General features: G+C 32.1%; 1 long non-coding RNA gene across 1 annotated transcript; it reads right to left on the minus strand.

Moving 5' to 3' along the window:
- Positions 1 to 343: 343 nt before the first annotated feature.
- Positions 344 to 5,184, minus strand: LOC132631074 (uncharacterized). The gene is made up of 4 exons (XR_009578809.1): positions 4,889 to 5,184; positions 2,540 to 2,619; positions 1,058 to 1,301; positions 344 to 722 (listed from the first exon to the last, which is right to left on the minus strand). It is a non-coding gene; the product is annotated as an uncharacterized LOC132631074 (long non-coding RNA).
- Positions 5,185 to 13,516: the final 8,332 nt, after the last annotated feature.

The following is a 13,516-nucleotide window of genomic DNA, read 5'->3' on the forward strand; positions in this document are numbered from 1 at the left end:
GTAATTTGCAGTTTCTGAGAATATTTTGCATAAAACCGACCTCGTGAGGTCGGTAATTTGCAAATTCTGGGAATATTATGCATAAAACCGACCTCATGAGGTCGGTAATTTGCAATTTCTAGATAATTTTGCAGAAAACCGACCTCATGAGGTCGGTAATTTGCAATTTCTGGGAATACTTTGCAAAAAACCGACCTCATGAGGTCGGTATTCTGCAAAAAAATTGGTAGGATCCAGCTGCCCCCCCCCCCCCCCCCCCTGTCAAGATGAAAAAAAAATTATATTCAACTAAAACCAGCTCAAATAGCTGCCAACAATTCACCAAACTACTAAAAAACATAAAACATTAAGCTACTTCAACAACCACATATATTACAACCAACAATACGTCAAATTCAATTCGAAACTACTTCAAAGTTGAATCAAAACGTCATTCAAACATTCTGAAGAGACATTAAGCTACTTCAACATTCGCAAACATCTACACAACATTAAACTACTTCACAACCTTTGCAAACATCCACAAAACATTAAACTAGTAGATCTACACTAAGTTAGTCTACAACATTAGACTACTTCACCGCTCGCAAACATCCACAAAACACTTACACAATCCACAAATCCACCACAACATTAACATTCAAACATAGTAAGCGCTGAGCTTTCTTCTTGAAGTTTTGAGCTAGCTGCATCTCATGTTCCGGGCGCCAGACACATTTTTCCTGCAATGAAAAGTAAATGAGTTTATTAATAAGGAATAGATCAATATAAGTGGATTGTTTAAATAAACTAGATGAGTGATACCCGTGCTGCGCACAGGCCTGCCCGACATATTGATTCATGAAATATATTGTTACATTTTAGTTTTACCAAATAAAATTGCCATAGACATCAATAAATTACATAAGAAAATAGTTGTGATTTCTGAAACACCAAAATATGTACAACTCTGCCAAAGAGAGATCAATTTTTACACTCTGTGCATTCAAACACATTGAACGTTGACATCAAAAAACATATCCAGGAAAAAGCACAACTATCCTCAGATGTACATTACTTTTGCTGATACATTTAATATATGTGACCTCCTCCCAGTGGTAATAGACTTTGGTCCTCAGTCCTTCTCTGCCCATTAGTATGTCTTTAATTTAGTGTTACATATTCTGCCATCGAGAGCATATGTATTCATATAGTATTCCTATTCATATAGTACTCCTCAAAGCTTCTCTCTGATGCAGAAGGAAGGTAACCAATTAGTGTTTCTTTGGCTTTATCTACACATCTGGTCTTCAGAGGCTTTCCTGAAGAGAGAAAAATAATTTCTTAGAATGTGATATGTTAATTAATATGCACCCAGATACGTAAAATGAAATAATAACACAAAGCTCAAGCTGAAAAAATATATTATAATTAATCGTGCCTGCAAGAGTGCAACATGAATCTTCACCTTTTAGTTTGCTAAAAATCCATTTCCTTCTTTTCAACATTATTTGGGAGGCTCCGTAACCAAAAAAATGCTAGTCAAGTTAAAGTCGCTTCATTGAAGTAAAAGAGGTGATAAAAAAGCGATGGAAATATAGTATAATTCCCTTTAGAAGATATACTAATTCATGGCTGACAAAAAATACGATGTGCAACAAATAAAAAAGAAGAGAATACCCATGTATTTCAACAAAAAAAAAAAAAAAACAAGAGAACACCCCCTTCTTCATCTGGTTTTAAGAATTCAAATATATAGCCATTGCATTTGAATGCAATGGGGCTACAACTACAATAAGCTTAGATGACATATAAAGATAAAGAGCTCAAGCATACTTAATAACTACAATCCTTCCAAATGATGCAAGATAACGTCACCATAATTTATACCTGACTCAAGTAATCTCATTGCTTCGAATCCAAATCCTTTCCTTTCATAAGATATACCTTACTCCTTCCGATTCGAGATCAACCATACCTTTATCTTAATTCTTCAATTTCCATATTCCATTCACAACCACATTGACCGCTATCCACCGAAAATCACTCAAACATCTCATTCTCGACATGGCTGCTTCCTGGCTTTTAAGTCAAATCCAATGACAAGTTTGACCTTTTGCAATGCTTAGATATAGCTTACGTGTCTACAGCGGCTCAAATAAAATTTACGTGTCTGTTAAAGTTTTAATGGAAAGCCACCTCAAATCTCTATTTAGTCTTTTCATCTACCTATCTAAATTTTTCTCCACATTATTTGATCATGGATTCATTAATGTAATATGATTTAATTTCAAAATATAATCAAATTAACTCTCAAACTCAGAATAATCATTTAACAAAATGCAAACAAATTCTTGAATCATCCACCATAAAATACTTTTGGAAACACACATGACCCGATGCATATACAAATAAAATGGTAGCAATTTGGCGGTAGAAAACTATGTGTTTCTTGTTACTTGAATCATCTGCACCAAAATTAAAATTAACAAACCCCAATAGCCTTAGTATTTCAAGGACAAATTACATTGAAAGCTCAATTAAACAGGCAGAAAAGTACCTTCTGCAGGCTCCTGATTCGAGTTGCTAACATCACTCATATGTTCCGAAGCACCAATGTATAAACTTTTTTTGAGTCACCTGCAGTCCAATGATGATACAATTAGCTTGAGATTTATGGTATCTTCTGCATTATTATCCCCAACTGTAAATCAACTCACGAATATAACGTACAAAAGCCTACTAATAAAAACAAGCATAATATCAGAGGAAAACTTATACACCGATATTTTGCTAAGCAAAGAGCTATTCTTTGGACTATTAACATCTTGCACGCAATCAAGGTAGCTTGGTATACGTTTAGCTTAGTATACGTTTATAGAAAACTAAATAATTAGTGGATTAAACCTATCTTTGAATATCTTCTAAATTATATATACAAATTTAATAAAGTAATTTCCAAAGAGCTCAAAGCATAATTTAATTCAACAACTAAACTGATTAGACCATATGAGAAGGATGTCTGCTGCAAAGGGCAATCTTCAATCACAATTTTCATCCCGGAATGCATCAATGCATCCTCTGGACATTCCCCTTCAAGGCAGACAATATCGTGTTCATTAATTGAGAGGTCGCAATAATCCGATGACACAATAAGGTTAAACTTTGCTTTAGAATACAGGGTAGAGTTCTATTTCATCGTTTAATACTAGGTATTATTCTTAGTTAAATCTTCAGTTCTGCACTAATTTTCAGGGCTTTTGTAGTCTTTTAACAATTTCCTGAGATTCTATGTCTACCCCTTTACCCCAATATGACTCTTTCACATCCCAAATCCAAAAAAAAAAAAAAAAAAACCACACACAACTTAAGCAAAAATCATCCAAAAAACCATGTTAAGAAAGGGTATTTTTTTCCAAGAAAGGGAAACCTGGAAGATGGTAGAGATACAAAGTTGTGATATTTCACATCCCAAATCAAAAAAACAAACACATCTTAAGCAAATATCATCCAAAAAACATGTTACAAAAAGGGTATTTTTTCAAGAAACTAAACATAACTAACCAGTTTAATCCAACTATCTAGGTATTCAATCTATTATACAATTAGCTAAATCTGCACTAGAGTGATATTTTTAGGTCTACCCATTTACCCCAATATGACTACTTCACATCCCAAATCAAGAAAACAACCATAACATAAGCAAAAACCATGTTAAAAAAAGGGTATATTTTTTCAAGAAAGTGAAACCTGAAAGAAGGTGGAGATACAAAGTTGTGATGTGGGTATAAAGCCATTAGATTACCAACATCCAACTCATATGACGATTCTTCTTGTGTCATCTCCATCTCCATTTTTGTGTGTGTGTGTTTTTTTGAGTTTTCTGCACAAAGATAGGGATGGCAACGGTGCGGTGCGGGTTTTGTCTTAACCCACAACATTGCAACCCACCCCGCACCCACACCCGCCCCGCCTAGCTTCCTCACCCGCGTTTCTAAAAAAATGAATCCCCTGCTCTTTTGACTGCTTCAACTGTATGTTCTCTCTTTTGCCGTTTGCTCTGTTTTCTTAAAGCTCCATTTTTATCAGATTTCAAATGGCAAACATTATAAATTAATGAAAAACAAAATAGATTCCTTCCCTTCTTTTCAAATATACAATCTACCTAATCTCCTTTAACAGTATAAAAGCATAAAATATAACTTTTTGGGAAAAAGTTTCTCAGTTGACTTTTTGTGAACCTGCAGAGCCTAGATTATCTATTTTGTTTGCCAGCACTTCTACATGCTATTTGCACACAATGCTGGAAGAGCAGATTATGGAACACATTGATTATACGCAAAGTAGATGGAAGCATGATACTCAGATATGTAAAGGGAGGAAACCCACAACCCGCCCCACGCCAGCACTAAATTCTTAAAAAGGACTTTCAACCCGCCCCGCCCCGCACCGCACCCGCACAGAGACAAACCCGCACCGGCCCGCATAAGGCAAAACCCGCACTGCCCCGCACTCGCCCTGCCCCGTTGCCATCCCTACATACTATAATGGCATACTATAATGGTTGATTCTCAACAAAATCTACTTCATCTCCCTACTAGCTCTTCTGCATATAGAAATGTAAATAAAGAACAAAAATATAGATACCCCACGAAAAACAGAGAATCGCGAAATAAGATTAACCAAATATACCTAAAAGACAATGTAATATTTTAATCACTTTCCACTATAATAACTACCCTTGTAGTCGATTACAAATAATTTATATGGTATTTCGCAACAACTCAATTGTATTCCAACAAGACAAGAATAAGGATCTGGGTAACCAAAAGAACTAAGAAACAAGGAAGAAGAATAGTCGTTCAAAATCTTACATGCAATTTTGAAGAAGAGAACAAAGAAAGCATACCTGAAATTGTCACATAGGCCGGCGACGGCAACGGTATACGGCGGCGACGGTGACTGGCAGGGGCCGACGGTGACTAGCAGGTGGCGTTTTTAGGGTTAGAGAGAGGGGGAGAGAAAACGTGAGATCAAAAGAGAGAGAAAGGGAAAAGGCCGTCAATGGCAGATGGTGGCGACCGTCAATGGCAGATGACGACCGTGACTGGCAACTCGTTAATTATTAGGGTTAGAGAGAGATGGGGGAGACAGAAGGTGAGAGGAAGAGAGGGAGAAAGGGAAAAGATCGATTAATTAATGGTCTGTATTTTATTTTACTTGAGTAATTATACCGACCTCATGAGGTCGGTAGGTATATTATTTTTTAATTTTATTTTTAATTTAAAAGAACACCGACCTCATGAGGTCGGTATATTTAAAATAATTGAAAATTTATTTTTAATAAACCGACCTCGTGAGGTCGGTATTCTTTTAAATTAAAAATAAAATTATAATATTTAGCAACAAATGAATTTCCGAACTACAGAGGTCGGTACTTTATTTTTTGAAATTTTGGTACAATATTACCGACCTCATGAGGTCGGTTTATTTTTAAAAATATCAAAAAATTAATATTACGACTTTACCGACCTCATGAGGTCGGTGTTTTTTTATGTCGAAAAATACAGTTTTTTTAGTAGTGTAACAGGCAACAGCTTCCAAGTATCCATAGAAATTTTTATGGATTAAAATAACATAAAATAGTAAACGGTGCAAGAGATATTCTCATCTTAGGTTTCATTTATTTTTCTTAATTGTCTTATCAGAATCAACCAAATTGAACTAAGGTAACTAACGTAATTTTTGGCTATCAAAGCCTTTTATTAATTGGACCCTACAAATAAGACTCATTTGTGTTGTAAAATTAACAAAATGATCTGTTGCTATAAGATATCAAAAAGTACGAATTTAACATAAATTAGGTTTTACATTTTGACTTGGATTCTGTAACTAATGAATTAATTTTACGCCTCTGTACGTCAATATTATAGAGATATCTAATTAGGGGTGGGCGTTCGGGCCATCGGATTGAATATGAAATTTTCGGTTTGGATATTCGATTTTCGGATTGAAGAAATTACAATCCAAATCCAATCCAAATAAGTTCGGATTGGATTGGATTGAATATTTTAAGTTTGGTTTCGGATTATTTGGTTTGGATATTTCGGATTTGACTCTTGAGACTTAAGGCAAACTTATTAGGAATGAAATTCATGTGTTAGTTCCACAGAGGTAAATCTAAATCTTAATTACTCAGTAAAAAAAGCCTTCCAATTCAAGTTAGGATTAACAAATCCAAGTCATGTCCAACATAAGAAATCCATACTAAATAAAAGCATTATGGAAAAGTGGAAATGAACAAAATAAAATCTAAGTAGTCATCTGGAAAAATAATAAAGAAAATTGCCTTGGGTGACACTAACGTGAGACTTTTGAGACTTGAGAAGTAAGAAAACCCTAAATTATATTTGATTTAGTAGAGAATTGTATATTGAATTTAATATTTTAATGAGTAGGGCCTTAGGTACTAATCTATTAGACCTTTAGAAATTAGGCTTATTAGTATATATGATATAGGTAGGTCTAGATAAAAGGTATAAAAATTTCTGATTTTCGGATATCCAAAAATCTATAGTACTAAATCCATATCCAATCCGAAATTCATAAATTTTAAAAATAAAATCCAAAGTCCAATCCATAATCCAAATATCCAAACCAAATATTAAAAAGTTCGGATTTCGGTTTGGATTTCGGGTTGGCCCAAACCGTGCCCACCTCTATATCTAATTAATAAAGGGTATAAAAGTCGTTCAATATTTTAAGGCTAGTTTGGTCAGTCAACATTTATATTCATGCTTTTATAATAACTAGTCTCGCACGGTATTCCCTGTCAATCATAATAGATGTTAGGTAATGTTATTTGGAATTACATACTAATTATTTCATGATGTACAAACATATTATTTGATTGGCCCCGGTCGATCATAATAAAGTGTTACATAATATTTATTTCATGATGTACAAACATATTACTTGATTGTATCCACTTCATACTTCCCATTATATTTGTTGTTTTTGATGTGTTGCACGAGAAATGCATACTGAAAATAATAAACTTTCAATTGCATATGCTGTTGAATATGTGCATAGTACGAAGTCTAATAACCCGTTTTTTGAATAAAAGAGTAATTCTTACTTGTGTTATAGATTTACTCTTTATATAGATAGATAGATATAGATATAGATTTAGTAATATAGGGTCTTATCTAGTTATGACGGGTATTTTCTCTTTTTTTTTTTAAATAAAATAAAAAAGAAAACTTTTAACTTTAAAAGCAAAAAAGAAAAAAGCCCACAAAGAATCAGGTGTAATCAATTGAATAATCACCGATTAGGAAATGCCAACTCGTTTTTAACATCATCCTTTGTTTTTGGTTATACCGGACAATGAGCGAATTATTATTATTTTTAAATGCAATTAACCAGAGAAATTTGTGTAGAAGGCCACTTTCAAGTTTCAATTGGGAATAAGGCCACGTAATTTCTTTTTCAATTATTTTTCGGTATTAGGGTTTAGAAAAAGAGGAATGGAGTATATTTCATACTTTTAAAAAGTTTGGAGGTTTTAAGTTATACACTTAAGTCCCTGTGACTTGTAATAAAATATACAAAGCCCCTCTCTCTTTCTCTTAAAATATGCATAAGTCCCCTTCTCTCTCTTCACTCTCTTCTCTATCAAGACCAAATTCTCCAGTCGATTTTTCTTCTCTCTAGAACCCAGAAGCTCTCCAATCGTCCTCCTTAGGTATGTTAATTAATTTTGCATCAATGGCGAAGCATTTTAAGATCTATATTGCCTATTTAAAAGTATGGTTTGACTAATTTTTTTTTTACCGATCTTGATAAACCTAGTGTTCATAAAGTTCTGCTTTTTTCCAAAACCTTTGAAGTTTTGCCTATTTTTCCATCGAAATGTGTGTTATTTATACTTATTTTGCTTGTTTCGATTTTTCTTTTTGTGTCTTTGCTTTTTGTAAATTATGGTCTATTAATAGACTTTTGGTCGATTATTCTTATTCTCTATCTGAAAAACAGGCAAAATAAAGTCCCTATTTGAGGATGGTTTAGATACAACCACCACATCCCCGTTCAGGATGGTTCAGATACATATGGTTCCGATACAATTGAGAGTTGAGAGTGATGTTTCTTATATTGTGGTTCAACAAAGTCTATATTGTTTATATATATATATATATCGTACAAATGCCTAGGTGTAGAGGAAGAAGACGAAACATACTCCCTTGTTCTGGTGATATGGTTCAAACCTGTTCTACTGTAGATTGTAAGGATAAAAAAAGAAGAGGTGAAGAAGTTAGCCGAGATGTAAAAAGAAAAAGAAACGTAGTAGCTAAGAGTGAGTCTTACTCAGACCCCATTGATGAGTGTAGTGTTGATGGTGATGAAGGAAATAGAGTTGATAGTACAGTTGAGAATGATGATTATGTATCTGAGAATGGAAGTGTTTGATCAAGAACGATAATGAAGGAGTTTGATCAAGAAACACTACTAAAAAAACGGGAAAACCCGATGACGAAAACCGACGGAACGCGTCGGTTTTTTTTAATGAAACCGACGGGAAACCGACCCTTTACGGTCCGTCGGTTTACATAGCCTCGCTTTTTGGAAACCGACGGACCACGTCGGTTTTTTCCGACGGACTGCGTCGGTTACGTGGTCCGTCGGGTTTTATCCAATAATTTTTAAAAATTTAAAAAACCGACGGACTGAGTCGGTTTTTTAAATTTTTGATTTTTCATCTTATATTAAAAAAATATATATTTTATGAAAAAACAGACGCACAACGTCGGTTTTTTATTTAAATTTTTTAATTTTAAATAAAAAACCGACATAGTGCGTCGGTTTTTTCATAAAATTTAAGAATTAATTTCCAGAAAACCGACGGACTGAGTCGGTTTTCCGGAAAATTTCCAAAATTAATTTCCAGAAAATCGACGGACTGAATCGATTTTCCGTCGGTTTTCTGGAAAATTTCCTGCATGCAATTCATGCATTTTCTGCAGCCACACCTGCACAGAAACCAGTACCAAAAGCTGCTCAAAACTAGCATTAAAATGCTCCAAATCAATTCTAAAAGAGCTACAACACATAAAATCACCCTAAGTAACAATCAAACACATCAAACACTATCTAAACACATTAAATACGATCTAAATAGACCTTCAAAGTTCAAAAATATTTAAATGTCCAACCAAAAGTACCATTAACTAGTTCCATAAAGCATAAAACATAAGTCCATTATGAAATCCAAACTAAAACATAAGCCCCACGACTATATAAATGAACCCTAACCGCTTCCGGTTTCAAATACTTCTTACACCGGCAACGAGAACAAGCACACCTAATTACCCTTTCATTTTGAAAAGGGTGAAGTGACATTGCATGTGTGTAAACTTGTCAACAAATTCATCGTGTACACCCACACGATCACTATTATTTATATTATACATCCACATAGGATCCATCTACAAAAATATACCCACAAATTATTGAGGTTATAGAAATATATTTTAACTTAAGAATTCTAACTTAAAATATAACTTAAGAAAACACAATTCTAACTTTGAATTATCAATAACAATTCTAACTTTAATAACTTATGGATTCTAACTTTAATATAAATTTTAAAAGCACAATCCCAACCAATTCTAACTTTGAATTCTCAATAACAAATCTAACTTTAATAACTTATAGATTCTAACTTTAATATAACTTTTAAAAGCACAATCCCAACCAATTCTAACTTTCAATTCTCAATAACAATTGTAACTTTAATAACTTATGGATTCTAACTTTAACAACTTATGAATTATAACTTCAATATAACTTTGAAAAGCACAATCCCAACCAATTCTAAAAATTGAAAAGTAAATCTAACCAAATAAAGTCTAAATTTTAGTTTTGAGGTTATAATATTGTTATAGAAATATTATAACTTATCATTCTAACCTTGAAAAACACAATCCTAACCAATTTTAACTTTGAATTCTCAATAACAATTCTAACTTTAATAACTTATGGATTCTAACTTTAATATAACTTTGAAAAGTACAATCCCAACCAATTCCAAAAATTGAAAAGTAAATCTAGTCAAATAAAGTCTACACTTTAGTTTTGAGGTTATAGAAATACTATAAGTTAACAATTCTACTTTGAAAAGCACAATCTCAATCAATTCTAATTTTGAATGCTGAATAAAAATTCTACTAACTTATGGATTCTAACAAAAAGCACAATTCCAACAAAAAAAAAAAAAAAAAAAAACTAGTCAAATAAAGTATATATTTTTGCACGAATTCAACATCAATAATATTACAAACAATGATAACTAAGCTAACACAAATACATTGACAATGAACATAAAATATAGCACAATCTCAAGCAAAAAAAAAAAAAAAAAGTAAACTAGTCAAATAAAGTTTACATTTTTTCACAAATTCAACATTAATAGCATTACAAATGATGTTTAACAAAGCTAAATAGACTAACATTAGGCCTAAAATCTACAAATAAAACTAAAATTGAAAGAATTTTAAAAGCCCTAATTTAAAAGAAACTACCTCAAATTACAAGTTAAAAACGGGGCTGGGGTAGGTGGGGTTGGGCTGCGTAGGTAGCGGTGGGTGGGCGGCGGGTAGCAGCAGGTGGCGGGCGTGGGCAGAGGGGGGTGGGCGGCGGGTTTTTTATTTTAGAGAGAAGTGGGTTTTTTTTTGGCGAAGATAGCAAATGATATGCCAAACCCGTTTCTATCATATTGTTAAAAAAAATGACGGAAAAACCGACGCGGTCCGTCGGTTTTTTTAAAATGTTGACCAACCTTTGACCAAAAAACAATAAATTAAAAACCGACGCAGTCCGTCGGTTTCTTTTAAAAAAATTCGTTTATTAATATTTTACAAAACAAAATGAATTATAAATTATTTAATATATTTTTTAATTTTTTTTTTTTAATAAAACCGATGTGGGACGTCGATTTTTGTAAAACAAATTTGGCGGAAAAAACCGACGTTGTCCGTCGGTTTTTTAATTAAAAAAATAGAAATACACAAAACCGACGCACTGCGTCAGTTTTCCGCCGGTTTTTCAAAGCGATGCAGTCCATCGATTTTTTGTCCGTCGAATTTTGCCAGTTTTTTAGTAGTGAAAGGAGACAATGGAAGCGTTTGTTCAAGAAAAAATACAATGGAGGAGTTTGAACTTTTGGTCGGTTTTGTATAAGGAAAGATGTATTGTTAAAGTTATAAATTTAAGAATTTTTTATTTTATTACCGTTATAGAGAAATTTGTGATCCGTCAGTCGAAACAAAGCTAGGTGTGCTGGATCAATTATAAGACCAACCGGAAATAAACCACCTTAGTTTATAATAACTCATTTCTTAGGACAATTTTAGACCATTTTGGTCGATGATAAACCAAAGAAATAAAGGCGACCCTCGGAATGAAAAGCATGCTGAATTTGCACTAGTCTAATGGAAAAAAAATTAAAAAATAAAACTCAAACCCCAAACACCAAACCCAAACCCCAAAACCCAAATTTCACAAATCTAAGGGATCGTGGATAGGTATACCATAAACCGCCCATCGTCAATAGCTAACAGTTATCATTTAGGCTCGACTTCACGCATGGTCAATAATTATCCACATGTTATATATAGACCAAGGACAATATTTGTCTAAAAATCCTTAAATAAATATTGAAAGGGATTAATTCCGTGATTATTCTCATTGATGGAGTAGGTAAATATACCACTAACCTAAAATAGAAGATTTACAAAATATTCTTTTACTACATATTTACAATATTTATCAAATATAATAAAATAAATAAAAGGATATTCCACTATTTAAACATTATAATAACACTTTGATACATTATATGAGAGTCCCCATCCATTGAGCACATGATCAAAAGAGTTTTAAGACAAGTAATGATACTTAAAAGGCCAATATTTTTCTAAAAAAAGTCATAAATGAATTAAAAAAAAGGATATTAAACATTATAATAACACTTTAATACATCACAGGAGAGTTCCCAACAATTGAACACATGATCAAAATAGTTTTAGGACAAATAATAATACTTAAAAGGTCAATATTTATCTAAAAAGTCATAAATAAATAAATAAAACAAAATAAATAAATAAAAATACTTGATACTATTTAAACATTATAATAATACTTTAATATATCATATGAGATTTCCCATCCATTAGACACATAATCCAAAGAGTTTAAGCACAAGTAATGGTTATCCTTAGAACAAGGTTGTGCGTTGAGAACAATAACTTGTTGTCAGACTAATTAGATAGTAGTGTTATGATTACCATTACTTGTCCTAAAATTCTTTGATCATGTGCTCAACAGATTAAGACTCTCATATGATGTATTAAAGTTTTATTATAATGTTTAAATAGCGGCATGTTCTCTTTTTATTTTATTAATTTATGACTTTTGTAGACAAATATTGGTCTTTTCAGTATCATTACTTGTCCTAAAAATCTTTAGATCATGTATTCAATGAATGGGGACTCTCATATAATGTAAAGTGTTATTATCTATATTATATTAAAAGTGCGAAGGGCCTTAGAAATGTTGTTTGAACTTTTTGTCCTTAATTAAAAGACTCTATAATAGACAAAACGGTCATTTAATAATTTTTCTAATATTTAAAATTTAAAAATTCATTAAAATTTGATTATTAACCTTTCCTTATTTGAATTATATGACTAAAATTTAAGACCGTTTTAAATCATTAAAGTAGCACATAGATATAGTAACACCCAATTTGGTGCTGATTTACCACTAGCATAAATAAACACGTAAATTAATTTACTATTTTCCTAATATTTAGGACTTTAAAGTCTAACTAAAGTTTTATTTATTAAATCTTTTCGTATACGAATTAGGTAGCAAGAAATAATATTTAGAGCTTTAATGTTAATTATGATTTACCTTATAAAAAGTTAAGCTTTACCTTATATAAATTATAATATTAATAGCTTTACAATTGCTTCCACGTTGAATTTATGTAAATAAGATAGTAATGTACTAAATTCAATTTGTTCAAATTTATTATGGTAAGAACGTAAGGTATAAATCTCAAAGACAACTCTTCCATCAAATAATTTATAATAGAAAAATAAAAATATTTAGAACTTTATCTTGTATAGGATTTTGACCGTACAATAATTTCTTCAAATTAGGGTTTTCTTTTAACTAGAGTTCTAATTCCACTACATTTGTGATGCCGGATATTAAATCCTATATACACGCATTCTCATAGTAATAATCTCCCATGCTGCTCTTTTATTTTTCAATCTTTCTTCTTTATAGTACATGCAGTTATGTTCTTAATTTCTCATGATGCTTTAAGCTTTTTTCTTTCTTCAATTTTTGCTTCTGCTTTACTTGCTTATTATCTTACATGTGATTTTATTGTGTTTTTGCAATTTAATCTCACACGTTTAAATTTTAGGTTTAGGATCTAAATTTCTCTCTCTTTACTTGAAGTTCGTTG

The sequence above is a fragment of the Lycium barbarum genome, chromosome 3 (assembly GCF_019175385.1).
Source record: "Lycium barbarum isolate Lr01 chromosome 3, ASM1917538v2, whole genome shotgun sequence".
NCBI classification, from domain to species: Eukaryota; Viridiplantae; Streptophyta; class Magnoliopsida; order Solanales; family Solanaceae; genus Lycium; species Lycium barbarum.